A 14,081-nucleotide genomic window follows, 5' to 3' on the forward strand; every position below is an offset into this window, starting at 1 on the left:
CATAGATCCTAACATTAATTTAACAATAAAAATGTAATTTAATAATAGATCGGAAATAAATAGGTTTTATTATTATTATTTGGTTATACAATTAATTTAATTACCAAAATTTATAGACGATGCGGATCTCAAAGCCGCGCCTCTCGGGTTCCGTCTGAGCGCTCTTACTAACTGATCCAATCGTCTAAGTGACGCATCGATCGTAAAGCTAGGTATGTATTGTTCAACTCTCAGGTTTCGTTTTTTGTTTTAAAAGTTGAACCGTGGTGATTATATATGATCAGGGGACAACTCCCGTTTCATAAAAAAATGGTTTATTGAAATAAAAGATGACTATAGAAAAAATAAGTTTATTGATACAACTATTACAGGATTCCCACCAGTGGGAGGCTCCTTTGCACAGGATGCCAGCTAGTCTTTGGGTACCACAACGGCGCCTATTTCTGCCGTGAAACAGTAATGTGTAAACATTATTGTGATTCAGTCTGAAGGGCGCTAGTAGGGGGTAGCTAGTGAAATTACTGAGCAAATGAGACTTAACAACTTATGTCTCAAGGAGACGAGCGCAATTCTAGTGCCGCTCAGAATTTTTGGGAATTTCAAGAATCCTGAGCGGCACTGCATTATAATGGGCAGGACGTATCAATTACCATAATACGTCGTGCTCATCTCGACCCTTTATTTATTAAAAAAATTGCAACAATAAGATTATTGATACAACTATTACAGGATTAAAATCCGGTCGGACCGGTTAGATAGTTACATCATCATCCTATCTTACGTGTTATGCGTTGCCGACTACCACGGAACTTATTTACTACAAAATTAATTAAAAGTAAATACTTTTTAGTTACTAGTATATTTGTATTTGCAGACCGTTGATTAGATCTTGTGTGTATTAAAACGGATAGATTTACATGAACTATGTTTAAATTGCGTGCGCCGTATTATACCAATGCTTTTTTATATGTCAATAAGGTACGAGACGAGCAGGACGTTCAGCTGATGGTAATTGATACGCCCTGCCCATTTCAATGCAGTGCCACTCAGGATTCTTGGAAAATCCATAAATTCTCAGCGGCACTACAATTGCGCTGGTCACTTTGAGACATAAGATGTTAAATCTCGTTTGCCCAGTAATTTCACTAGCTACGGCACCCTTCAGACCGAAACACAATAATGCTTACACATTACTGCTACACGACAAAAATAGGTGTCGTTGTGGTACCCATCATCTAGCCAGCATCCTCTGCCAAAAAGCCTCTCACTGTTTAATAACAATAGAATAAAAACAAATAGATGTTTCTTTAATATCTTACCGAATTTTAAAATTATCTTAATACCCAGTTCTTCTTAGATCAAAGAAAATATGTTTGATTTTGTTTAAATAGTTTAATATAATAACTATAGGATTAATAATAGTTATGCTACTATTATGAATCCTATTATTATGAAACAAAAGAAAGTCTTAATTTATATAAAACATCTCATATACGTGAATTTTAATAACTTGTCTGTTAGAGTAAGATCTAACATCAAAAGTTTTTATAGACATTTAACGTAACAGCGTAACGCCCATTAAGTTAGAATAGAATGGAAGCTAAGTTAAATAATAGTTTAGTTGGAAACTGGACTTGATAACTGTTGTGCTCTGTACAGTTGCACTTTATCCTCAAGTATTATTTTAGTAACTTTAATAGTGTTGTTCTATTTATAAATATATTATTATAATAAAGGCTTATTGGGTGAATGTTCTTCTGTCCTTCATCTTGTCCTTTCCCGCAGGGCGTGACACTACGTGACCGAAGTAAGCTGGGATGCGAAATTACTAAAGCGGTAAGATTTAACGTATTTCACAGACATTCCACATTTAACATTATATTATTTGAAGACCCTTATAGCCCAGTGGTTTGTGACCCTGACTGATATCGAGGTCCGGGTTCGAATTCTGGTTCAAAACATTTTATGTTCAACTTAGATAATTTATACGTATAGATAGAGCCTTTTGTTGTTACTTAACGCATGACAATAGGCCAGGTTTATTAATTGAGTGTGCATGACAGCTACGTACACTCGCGATACATTAGTTGTTTTGTTTGATTTTGCGTGCGTTGCTGAAAATATAGGTTAACAGTTCACCGCTCTTTTTTTCGACGTGTTCAAAGCTGTTAAAGTTTATAATTTGTACTTTTATTTATTATTTTGTTTTTTTTACTGTAAGCATAGTATTAGCTTTGTTTTAAAGTATTTCTTGTATTTATATGTTTTCTATAATTGTCCTATTGTTTAGAACAACGAATTGTAACTGAAGACTTAGAAAATTGTATTGTATATTTTTATGAAAATAAGGGACGAGACGATCAGGTCGTTCGGTGATTGATACGCCCTGCCCATTACAATGCATTGCCGCTCAGGATTCTTGAAAAATACAAAAACTCTGAGCGGCACTACAAATGGGTCTTTGAATTATTTTTTGTGATAAATGGAAAGATCAAATATAAGTTTTATAACAAAACTATTATTTTTCGCAATAATTCAAAAGTTATTTCAAAAAAAAATTAATTTCTGAATCCAGTACCGAAGACACGCCGACAGCTCCCGAACGAACCCGAGCGCGTGTGACGTCATAATGATAGTTTTCACTCATTGCAGTTGATAGAGAAATAATAAATACATTGTATTAATTTATTTTATTTTGTTATCATTATTAAAATAATCAAATTTATATTAAAAATGTCGAACATTTTTTTTTTAAATGTTCCACAATATCACAAACGTCTAAATAAATAATTGTAATGGTAATTTAATGTAATGTAAAATAAATACTTAAATATTTTCAATTATTATATTATTTTTTAATAGACTAACCATGATGCCTTGGCACCTCGAACTTCAGCAGAATTAAATCGAATGTATTTTTTTTTTAAATTGGTTACCATAAATATATTATCAGGAATATTATCCGACTGCCTTAATAAATCCTTTATCGCGCATAGCTAATCGGAACCAACTAACAACTCGTTTTTTACCAATAAATTTTCAATATTATTGTCTAGTCACGTGTAATAGCCGTACACGCTGTACTGTTATTAAATAACTACAACAATATGACGTCACAACTATGGTGACCAATCATGGCGCGATATACTATAAAGTCAAATGATTATTATTTAAATTTCATCAATTTGTAATTGTATATAAGTAACTGAATTTTTGGAAATAATTTTTTACTCCTCAAGAATAAATTTTATATCGATATTTTAAAATATGGAGAGTAAAACCTACTCATCAAATGGCATAGTAACGTTTTTGGTGCGCATCATATCTCGCGCAGCTTTCACTTTCTTGTATTTTAAAGCTTTATTATATTATTGAAATTGATTTATTATTATACTTTAATAAAGTTAAATTAAAATTCTATAAATTATAGAACTAAGTGTACACCACTTAGTTACAATTCATACATTAATATGACATGTATTGTATATATATGTATGTGTGCTTTGTATTTATTAAATATTGAATTATCAATATAGTTCATACAAATTTATATGATCTATGCACATAATTAAATGCTTAAGTTAATATGGAGAGTATATATAGCGCAATTCACACCAAATAGACAATTTTTAACCTAATCTATTATTTTATTTTTTAATTAATACGCTTTTATTAGCTTCTACTGTCTGTACTGTATGTCTGTTTGTAACCGACTCCATTGGACTTGATTTTGTTTAGGACCTGTTCAAAGACAATCGTTCTTGAGGAGTAAACTCCTAGTCGTGCGTCGGAGCTGAGCTGTTTTTTTTTATGGAATAGGAGGACAAACGAGCGTACGGGTCACCTGGTGTTAAGTGATTACCGCCGCCCACATTCTCTTGCAACACCAGAGGAATCACAAGAGCGTTGCCAGCCTTTAAGGAAGGTGTACGCGCTTTTTTTGAAGGTACCCATGTCGTATCGTCCCGGAAACACCGCACAAGGAAGCTCATTGCAGAAGAAAGCTCCTTGAAAACCGCAAGCTCCTTGAAAACCGCACTGTGGAGGACCGCCACACATTTTTTTTCAAAAACCCAATAGCGCTCGTCACCTTGAAACATTAAGTATATGATGTGGTGTGCTTAAATAAGCAAATAAAGCTGTCACAGCCAATCTAGATGATTTAAGTTTCTCAATCTAAATAATCTAAGATGATGAATATGGGTGTGTGCTTCCTAAGCATCGATGTATTAATGTATGGTTAAATAAATACATTGTATAATATTTTTCTCTTGCGCCCACAGTAACAGGCTATGTCCAGGTTGGGGCAACATTATTTATGTAAAAGTGTGTCAATATTGTTATTATTAATAATAATATGTTTTTACAAATAAATTAATCAATTATAATGATTCAGACTTAGATAACTTATACGTCTAGATAGAGTCTCTTGTTAGACAACCGATAAAAATACGCAAGGATTAATACTTTAGTGTGCGAGACAAGCTACGTCTGACACTCGCGATTAGTTTTGTATTCACTTTGTGTTCGTGTGCGTGAATTGCTCAAAACAGAGGTTAACCCTAAACTCAATTTTTTTTCAAAGATTTCACAGCTGTGATAGTCTATCTAGACGTATCAATTGATCTAAGGATTAAAACAACTATGTAGCATTCTCATGTATCCGTTATCTTAGCGATCAGACCTCCAATATTCTGGCGGAAATTTATATCGCATATTGAGTGTGAACTGTACAATTTTATTTTGCTAGATCGAGGAATTGAGAAGAGATATGCTCTTGTTAAATAATGTTTTAGGAAACTCGGAGTGCTCCAGAGAAATGAAAGCATAATGTATTGCTACGAGATTGTAGTAACTATATTCTGCTCCGTGGCTACGATGCTACGAAATAATATCTACTACGAATTTCAAGTGTAATAAGCTTAAGCTTAAAACAGAAGGGTTTCTACAGACGGTCTAACTTAACGAACTGACATAAACTAATTAATAGCACGATATGCGAATGTATCCAAAGATAAGCCAATAATTTATGGAAATAGTGTTTTGAAAGCTCTTAGTCAACTTATTTACTGCTTGATTTCTAAATAAGATGTTTCAAATTTCACTATATTTAACATGTGTTTTTTAAAAACGTTTGGAAAATAGCACGTGAGCAATTCACACGTGGTAGAAGTGAAACCTTCAAAATTTCAAGATAATGAGACGAATGTAAAATTTCGGGAAGAGGATAATTGTAGGCTATAGTAATGATCATAGTGTAACCATGTTTGATAATAATTTTACATTTTATTTGTATATATTATATACATTTATTCTGACTCAGAGCATACATTTTTGAAATATATACTCTTAGGCTTATGGTAACTAAAGTATAAAAAAAATCATTTCGTCTTAATATGGTCCATATATCTATGGAATACTGCGTCAATTACTGTTTTTTATCTTGTTGTTTATACAATGTGACTGCTGCACATTTTCAAATTTAATTTGGCGTCCTAAAACTCAGCCAATGGAATCGCTGTATCCGATGGAAAATTTACATTAAACCTCTATACTGCATATGAAGTCCTGGTACATTTACTAGAATGACAAATAATTTTGAGGGAAAATTCACGAGATCGCACTTCTTTATGCAATTAATTTTCTTTGAAATGTTAGTAATCATACATTAATATCGACACTGAGGACCTATTACACCAGGCACATACTTTTTCCAACGAGTGTAACAAGTAGCAAAATATCCGATATCCTATTGTTCAAAACTCTTGGTATATCCGTTATAAAATTTCAAAAGTAATTTGAAATCGGGTGATTAGCAGATTTATATCCATATTATAATCAAAGTATTTACTATTTAGGTTTCTAAACGCTGATACACCTCACCCACCTTTGCATAGTACATTCAGGTAAAAAGGCACACATCAGGCACTAAGCAGTAGACTAATTTTAACCTAAATATTACCTTCAGTCGACGAAAACGAATAGTAAACTTTACCAGTGGGAGGCTCGTTTGCACAGGATGCCGGCTAGGTTATGGATATTTCTGCCGTGAAGCAGTAATGTGTACATAAGCATTATTGTGTTTCGGTCTGAAGGGTGCTGGACTTAACATCTTATGTCTCAAGGTGACGAGAATGTTGCTCGTCTCGTCCCTTATTTTCATTAAAAAGATAGAGTCAATTGCTTCAAGAAACCATAACACCAAGAAACCTTTTGCTACTTGTCACTCGCAGATTGCAACGACCAGACTAAAAAAAATATCAAAGTTATAAAGTAAATACATTAATATTTTTTGTATCATATGCTTTATGTTAAACTCGGATTGAACGAAGCGAGAACAAACATCATTCATTACAAAGTATACGCGCGTCGAATAAAAATTCGAATTGATTTATTGTGAAATTTTTCACGAGATTAACAGGCAACGGCAATTATCAACGTTCAAACATTGTAGTGTTCATATTTGCACACTTTTTAAAGTTTGGGTAGCAGGGCTATATTTAGTGACGTATTCTTTAATTCTAGACACATAATAAGAACTTGCTTGAATATTTTTTCTTATTCTCTTTTTGAAAATACGAGTTTTTTGGTTTTTTATTGAAAAATATAATAAAGATTGTGTGCTTTGTGCTCATACACAGTATACTCAATTTCTTAATGGCTCCTGTGATTCGTCTGGTGTTGCAAGACAATGTTGGCGGCGGAGATAACTTAATATCTGGTGACCCGCACGCTCTTTTTTCCTCCTCTTTTATAAAAAATACTCCTATAAAATCTTCATTCAACTACTGTGGATCTATCTATCTAAACACTTATACTCTACTCTCTCTTTTCTTCACTCTTCACATAAATTCTTTAGTGGTGTGAAACTAACGATATTTAAGGAGAGTTCGCGGTACTCAATCGCCTCGATTTTTTAACAAATTTCCATATAAACAAATGAAGTGGTAATGTATCGAACTGCGAAGCTGCTTAGTAAGCGCAAGCCCCGACAGGTCCGCGTGTCATTTGCGATTACTAACTTCGCGACCGCGTACAGCCGGTTGTTGACGGTTTCGGTTTCGATTACTAAATACTCGATTAATATTTAGTTTTAATGCATTTTTTTTCTTATCGCCAAAAATATGTTCATGCCTCGTGTTCGCGTTCGAGCTATACAATTTAATTTGAACAATACTGCCACGAAATAAGGTGTTAATTTGAATGTTTAACTGTTAACTGTATAAGTATATACAACGCCACTTGGACATTTTTAACGACCTTTTAAAAGGCGATTGGGTGTTTTATTATTTTAAATATTATGGGTATTATTGGGTGATTTATTGTTAAAATTATGCAATCTTGAAGTTTTTGAAAACTGTGAATAGTTAACGTTGATGTTCAATTGTACGAGACTTTTTTGTAGAATACCAAAAATCATCGTTTATTGGTGAAACATCCCGAAACATGAGTAATATGTACAAGCGGTAGTTAGTTATTTTATAACAACCTTTTATAATATTAAGAATCTTCAAGTTCTTTAATTAATACAATTAACAAATGTTACTATTTCGACTCAATGCGCGAGAACCTTTAAAATGAATGTTTTCATTTTCAGTACAAAATACCATCCAATAAAGCTAAAGGCACTTTGTTTACTGCACTATAATAAATATAGCTAGAATGAAACGTAAAACGTTTTAGTAGATGAAATTATTGGTTGTGGATTTAATTATAATAGTGACCTGAATCTTGCATCGAATTTCAGTTTCATACTACAGGCAACAAAGCAATGATATTATGCTCATCATACTGATGAGGGGTGTAAGAAGTTAAGCCACGAGAGTGAATTGCCAACTGGTTTATTTTAAACGAAAACAATACTTTTATTTGCTTGTTGAACTCACAATGATTTTACACACTACATACGCATGTCTATGACATAAAATTTAATTTAGAAGAAATATTGTACTGTAACCAATATGTTTCGTCAATTGACATGCAAGATATCTCATAAAATTGTCTAAATACCAACACACTACTGTAATACTGAAACATGTCGAATTTCACAATGCTATCATTAATATTCATAAAATTAAAATTTAAAGATATTGTAATATAAGACGTTCGTATACGATGCAGTCTTCTTTAAGGTAAATCTTTCAATTCATTATGCAATTTATTATTTATTTTCATAGACATGCTGTAACTATTTCTACTAAAAGATGCAGTTCAGAAAGTGTCTATGTGAGTACCCACAATACGATGCTCCTGTAAGTTAAATTCCTGCAGTTTAATAAATATTTCTGCAACGCAAACAAACCGTGAAATGAGCTGTTTTGCGCAGTCTTTTCCAGGACGATATGTAATGGGTAGTTTTGAAATAAGTGCGTACACAAACCTAAAAGGAAATCCTATGATATCATGGAATTCCATTTTTTATGGAAGAGGAAACACCACAAAGTGATATTCTAATGTGTGGCGTCTTGCGATGGTGGAATTCATTGGCAGAAATCAGCTTTTCGGAACACTCATCGTAATAAATGCGGTAGAAGACATAGAATGAATCGCCGTCTGCAACGCCAATTGATCTAGTCATTCAAAGAGGAATGGATATTCGACAATTTGAGCAACTATGCGTTGCCCGCGGTCAAATGGTTCGAGCTGATACTGGGGTGCACCAGACAACAGATGACAACGGTACTCAAAATGAGGCCAACGTGGGACATGTTGAATTTGTATTGCCGAGCTGTATTTATGACGCACAGCTTGTTCGAAGTCGCTGGATTGGCAATCGCTCGAGATTTTAAGACTCTAATCCTGATACTAGGCGAGGAAGGGAAGTGTTGTCAAAGAGCGGTGATACGACAAACGGAGTTGCAAGAGTGTGAGTGGCGTTGATTACTTTTTTATGATAAGAAGTTATGAGACGAGTATGATGTTTCTGATGGTAATGGCTTTGCCTACTACTGTTTTTTTTTTGTTATGGAAAAGGAGGACAAACGAGCGTACGGGTCACCTGGTATTAAGTGAACACCGCCGCCCACAACAGCTACTCCAGAGGAGACCAATCACAGGAGCGTTGCCGACCTTGAAGGAAGGTGTACGCGCTTTTTTTGAAGGTACCCATATCGTATCGTCCCGGAAACACCGCACAAGGAAGTTCATTCCACAGCTTTGTAGTACGTGGAAGAAAGCTCCTTGAAAATCAACACTGTAGAGGAACCACATCCAAATGGTGGGGATGATATACTTACTTGTGGCGTGTCGTGCGAAGCTAGAATTGGGAGGCAGGAATTAGGTGATACAGCTCTTCGAAACACTCCCCATGATAAATGCGGTAGAGGACACACAATGAAGCGACGTCTCTACGCAACGCCAAGGTACCGCGATTGCGCTCATCTTCTTAAGTTGAAGAAAAATATCGTGAGTATGTGTTGGATTATTGTTGCAAAGTGTTGCATTGATTCAATAATTAATCTTATTTAATATTTTTGTTGGATACAGTAGCCGTAAATATAGATATAAAGAATTGCTATAAATTTGACAAAATCTCTTCTCATTGAAACTTGCCTTTTAAATTCATCAAACTGATCATTATTGTATACTTATAAAAGGAGAAAATTTAAAGATAAATACAGGAGCGTTGGAAGCTGCCTGTAGTAAAACCTTCGCCACGAATATGTAACACTAATATTTTACAACTCTCAACTCGTAAGTGTAATGTGGTCGCGTCATTCATGTAAATTGCGTCATAATTTCGTAACGTGTAATGATCTCTTGCGTAGACTTGAGGGTTGACAAGCGTTGACGTACAATAAACTACTAGACTCACAATCACTCCAAAAATTATCTTAAGCAAAATTCTGCCTACGCGTCTATTGGGCAGAGTTTTCGTTCCGTTGTGTTTCAACCGCGCTTTGAATACAACGCCACGCAATGACAGTAAAAAACTATCCAAATAACAGCATATTCAACCTTAAAAAGCAGTGTGTGACATTTCAGGTAAGTTGCCTTTAAATTAACAAAATTATACAAGAAACTTGACGTTTTTAATAATTTTGCTTAATAATTGCATTTCAATTAAAATAAAAAACATCGCCAACGAAATACGCAAAAGAGACGGAAATCTCTTCGCACTCCATTATAGCTATTTATCTAAGGTGATACCTAAAATGACAGTAGTATCAAGAAGTCCAAATCTCTCGTGGTTTATAAATGATACCAATTATGATAATATACCACCACGATATTTTTGCTGATGTAAATTGTAACATATTAAATGAATATTATTCGTCTCACCCCACCCCACATTTTTGTATCATTGTCATAAAATCACTTCAGCAAAATTTTATTTTATTTATTTATATAAGTATGAAATTTGCCTAAAATTCAGTTTATTGTTAGCTCATGAAACATAATATCAACGTTATATCCTTATTTAAATAATAAACTTTTTAAAGATTTAAAACGCGTCAACTGTTTTTATATTATATTTTGCGTAAGAGTTACATTTTTACTATTCTTTTAGTAAGCCCGACGTTTCGTGACCTCTCTAGATAACGTTTTCAGGGGGATTGCGGTTGATAAGAGTTGAGATAGTATTTGTCATAGGTACTTATCATTATGAAGTTTTCCAATTTCCTCCAAAAATGCTTTTATAAGCACTTAGGTATTTGCTTCTTTACTAAAAAGCAAACTGTCACTTATACAATATGGATTGCATATTATATATGAAATAAATAAAAATATAACTAATACTAATGCATAGAAGTCACACAAAAATAATTGTTCATTTAAAAACTTTAAATTGTGTGTGAAATTTTCTAACAAAATAAATGTTTAAATAAATTTTAAAAAAAAAACTCTGTATTGACAACGTACATTGACCTCTTGAGCAATTTCGGCTTTTGAAGTCACCGCAAAATGTGACATGGAGCGAGAAGCGAACAGACGGCAACGTCGCTTTAAATCTGTCCAATGTACGACCAGGGACTTTGAACGTGAAGCGCGCGGGGCGGCAACATGGATTTTTGATTTTCAAAGATTCAAGTTCATTGAATCATTGACCTAGTGACCCAATTCTACAGTGTGTTCATATTTGCTCAAAATTAAAAGTCTTCATTTAGACCTAATTTGTGCATCGATTTCGTTATTTTTTTGCGTATCGTCTGCAAATGCAATAAGAAGTATGCAGCTACATTTAATTCATATATGCAAAATCCAGACAGTAAAATGAGTTATTACGTCAAACACTTACGTTGAACACTTGTTAAAAAGTACTATCACATATATGTGTCTTTCTGTTGTTTACCGTTCAACAATCTTTAGACATTGTTTATATTTAAACACGAGTCGAAGCTTGTCTAAGGGATGGTTCACATTCTTAAGGAAGACTCAGATTATGATGGCAGAAAGATGATAGCTGACAAAAATTACGTTCCATTCCTGTAGTTGTTCCTGTACACTTCAGTTTATGTCGTGCTTAACGACGTTTTAGTTAAACACAAACTAAACACTGTTTTGTAATAGAAAAAGATAAACTCCATTGTAACGTCGTTATTGTTAAATCACTGACGTTGTTGTAGTTAGGCCACTCTCTAATAAAACACGTGTCTAAGCCATGTTTAAATTTTTTTTTTTGTAATAACACCGATAAGCTGTAGTACGCAAAGAATACATTATATTATATTAGACATATCGTTAGTATCCTGAATGGTAATATTTTTTTTAACTGTCATGATTACAATATTAGAATATTTATTTATACGGAACATCAACATCATGTTATATTTAACAATTAATTAGTTTTACTTTATAGAGGAGCAAACACTGATCCAAAAACATAAAACTATATTTCAATAATGGTTATGAGATTAGCTAAAGTAATTTAATCTTTTTTAATGGTTATAATATTAAATTACTTTATAATAATAATAATATTGACACACTTTTCACACAAATTATCTTGTCGCAAGTTAAGCATCTATAGCCTGTGTTATGGGTTACAAGATAATGATATATTTAATACAATATACTTACTTAAACATACATAAATTCATATAAACATACATAAATATATTTAGACATCCATGACTCGGAAACAAACATCCATATTCATCATATAAATTCTTGCACCTTCCGGGATTCGAACCCGGGATCTCTAGCTTAGTAGGTAGGATCGCTAACCACTCGGCTATACAGGTCGTCAGGTTGTTTATAATCTTGACTTCATCGTTTTTCTAAACTGGTGCGGGTGGCAGCCCTAGCTTTGTCGCGTCATTACGATGATGAATCGCTGAAACGCGATGTAACGCACGTGATCTCATACCTGTGTGACTTTATTATACCGCGGCTGATTCAACTCCCGTTACAATTAAGGAAGTACTCCTCTCAAATAATACCGTACGACACTCGTTGGGTCGTGACACACATGATTTCGAAGCAATAATTTAATTTTCTTGTTTTAACTCTTAGATATTTTATACGCTTAGATAGAGCTTAGCAGCAAGAGGCTGCTAAGCAAAGCATGCATGACAACAGGCTAGCTTTATAACTTTAGTATGCTACGTCTTAAACTCGTGATATGTATATCAGTTTGTGTTAGTGTGATTGCGTTGCTATAAATAGTGGTTAAATTTCACCGCTATTTTTTTTTTGACGATTTCACAGCTATCACCGTCTATCTAGGTGTAAAAATTATCTAATTTTTAACTATTAATTTTGTGTTTTGTGACTTCAAGTTAGTTTTAGTGTTCTATTTCCTACAGACTCTAATCAATATAAGCAACTTGGCACATCAGTAATAGTGTTAATTAATGTAATTTAGTATTTAAATATTATATGAACATACTTGAATAAAATTTATACTTTATTCTTTTTCAATTTATAACAAATTTTTCTTTTTTACAAAACTTTTTAGCGTCATTTTTATTAGTTAAATAAGATTGTTTTTACAGTAATATATTAAAAATGAAGAATGCTTAAAATAAATATTAGGTATTGTGAGACCTGGACAAACATCCACGGCTCCAATTTAACCACTCAGTTATAATGGTATCTTTGACTTTTACTGAAACAGGTTACACTTGTCTATTTTCATTAGTATTCAATCAATTAATATTTGAGCATACTTACATAAGACAAACTAATTATCTTTTCTCAAAAAAATATTATTTCAATAAGATAACAGATTTGTTCTTTATTGTAATTGGGTTGTAAAATTATAGTAATTGGGTCGCTACAAAATAACATTCACACAATGACCACTAGGTAACTGTCAAGTAATCTGCAAGGACATTCAAATTTACCTCTTTTAAAATTCCATTCGCAATTGCAAACAATATTTTATAAATAAAGCAAGAATGCATGTCAATTACAGTACTTAAAATAGCTACCATACTATTATTTTAGTAGCTGTAAGTATGATAAATTCTGTAAAGAGCTAAGTCACTTACTGCTACTTGCAGAAAGTATTCTTAAAGTTAATGTCTCATTATATCAAATGCTATCGTTGACTGTCAAAATGAAAAAGAAATTATAATATTGAAACATTAATAATTTTAAGGATGCATTCTGCAACTAGCGGTTAGTGTTTCTTTAAAGAATTTCAGTTAAATGAATGCTAGCAATAAACTCAAAATGACTAAATTATAAATGCAGTGGTTGTACCCAATACAAATGTAAATGGGACAAAATTGGGATGATGTTAGAAGTTCTCGTGCCTCTGTCAACTGTTCATAGCACTCGTAGAAGGGTGGACGTGTGACGTGTGACGTACGCTTCACCCTGTTTGCTGACAGTCACTCCGATACTAGTGATGTGGTCAAATCGTCGATATATTACAGCAGACTAACATTTAATTTATATATATTATTACATACTCAAATACCTCTATCCTCGATTTTTCATAATAATATGAAATAATAATAAGATTGAGCTCATCTGGTAAGTGAATTTACAAAACGGAGAGTCGTAATATTATTCCTTTTATACATTATGTAATACTAGAAGTATAATTCATTTTTTAAATAAAACGTTAGTACCTAAGCATTAAATGTTTATTCACTAATAGAAGGGAGAGATCTTTAATGGTTTTGTTC

Source organism: Leptidea sinapis, chromosome 22 (assembly GCF_905404315.1).
Source record: "Leptidea sinapis chromosome 22, ilLepSina1.1, whole genome shotgun sequence".
NCBI classification, from domain to species: Eukaryota; Metazoa; Arthropoda; class Insecta; order Lepidoptera; family Pieridae; genus Leptidea; species Leptidea sinapis.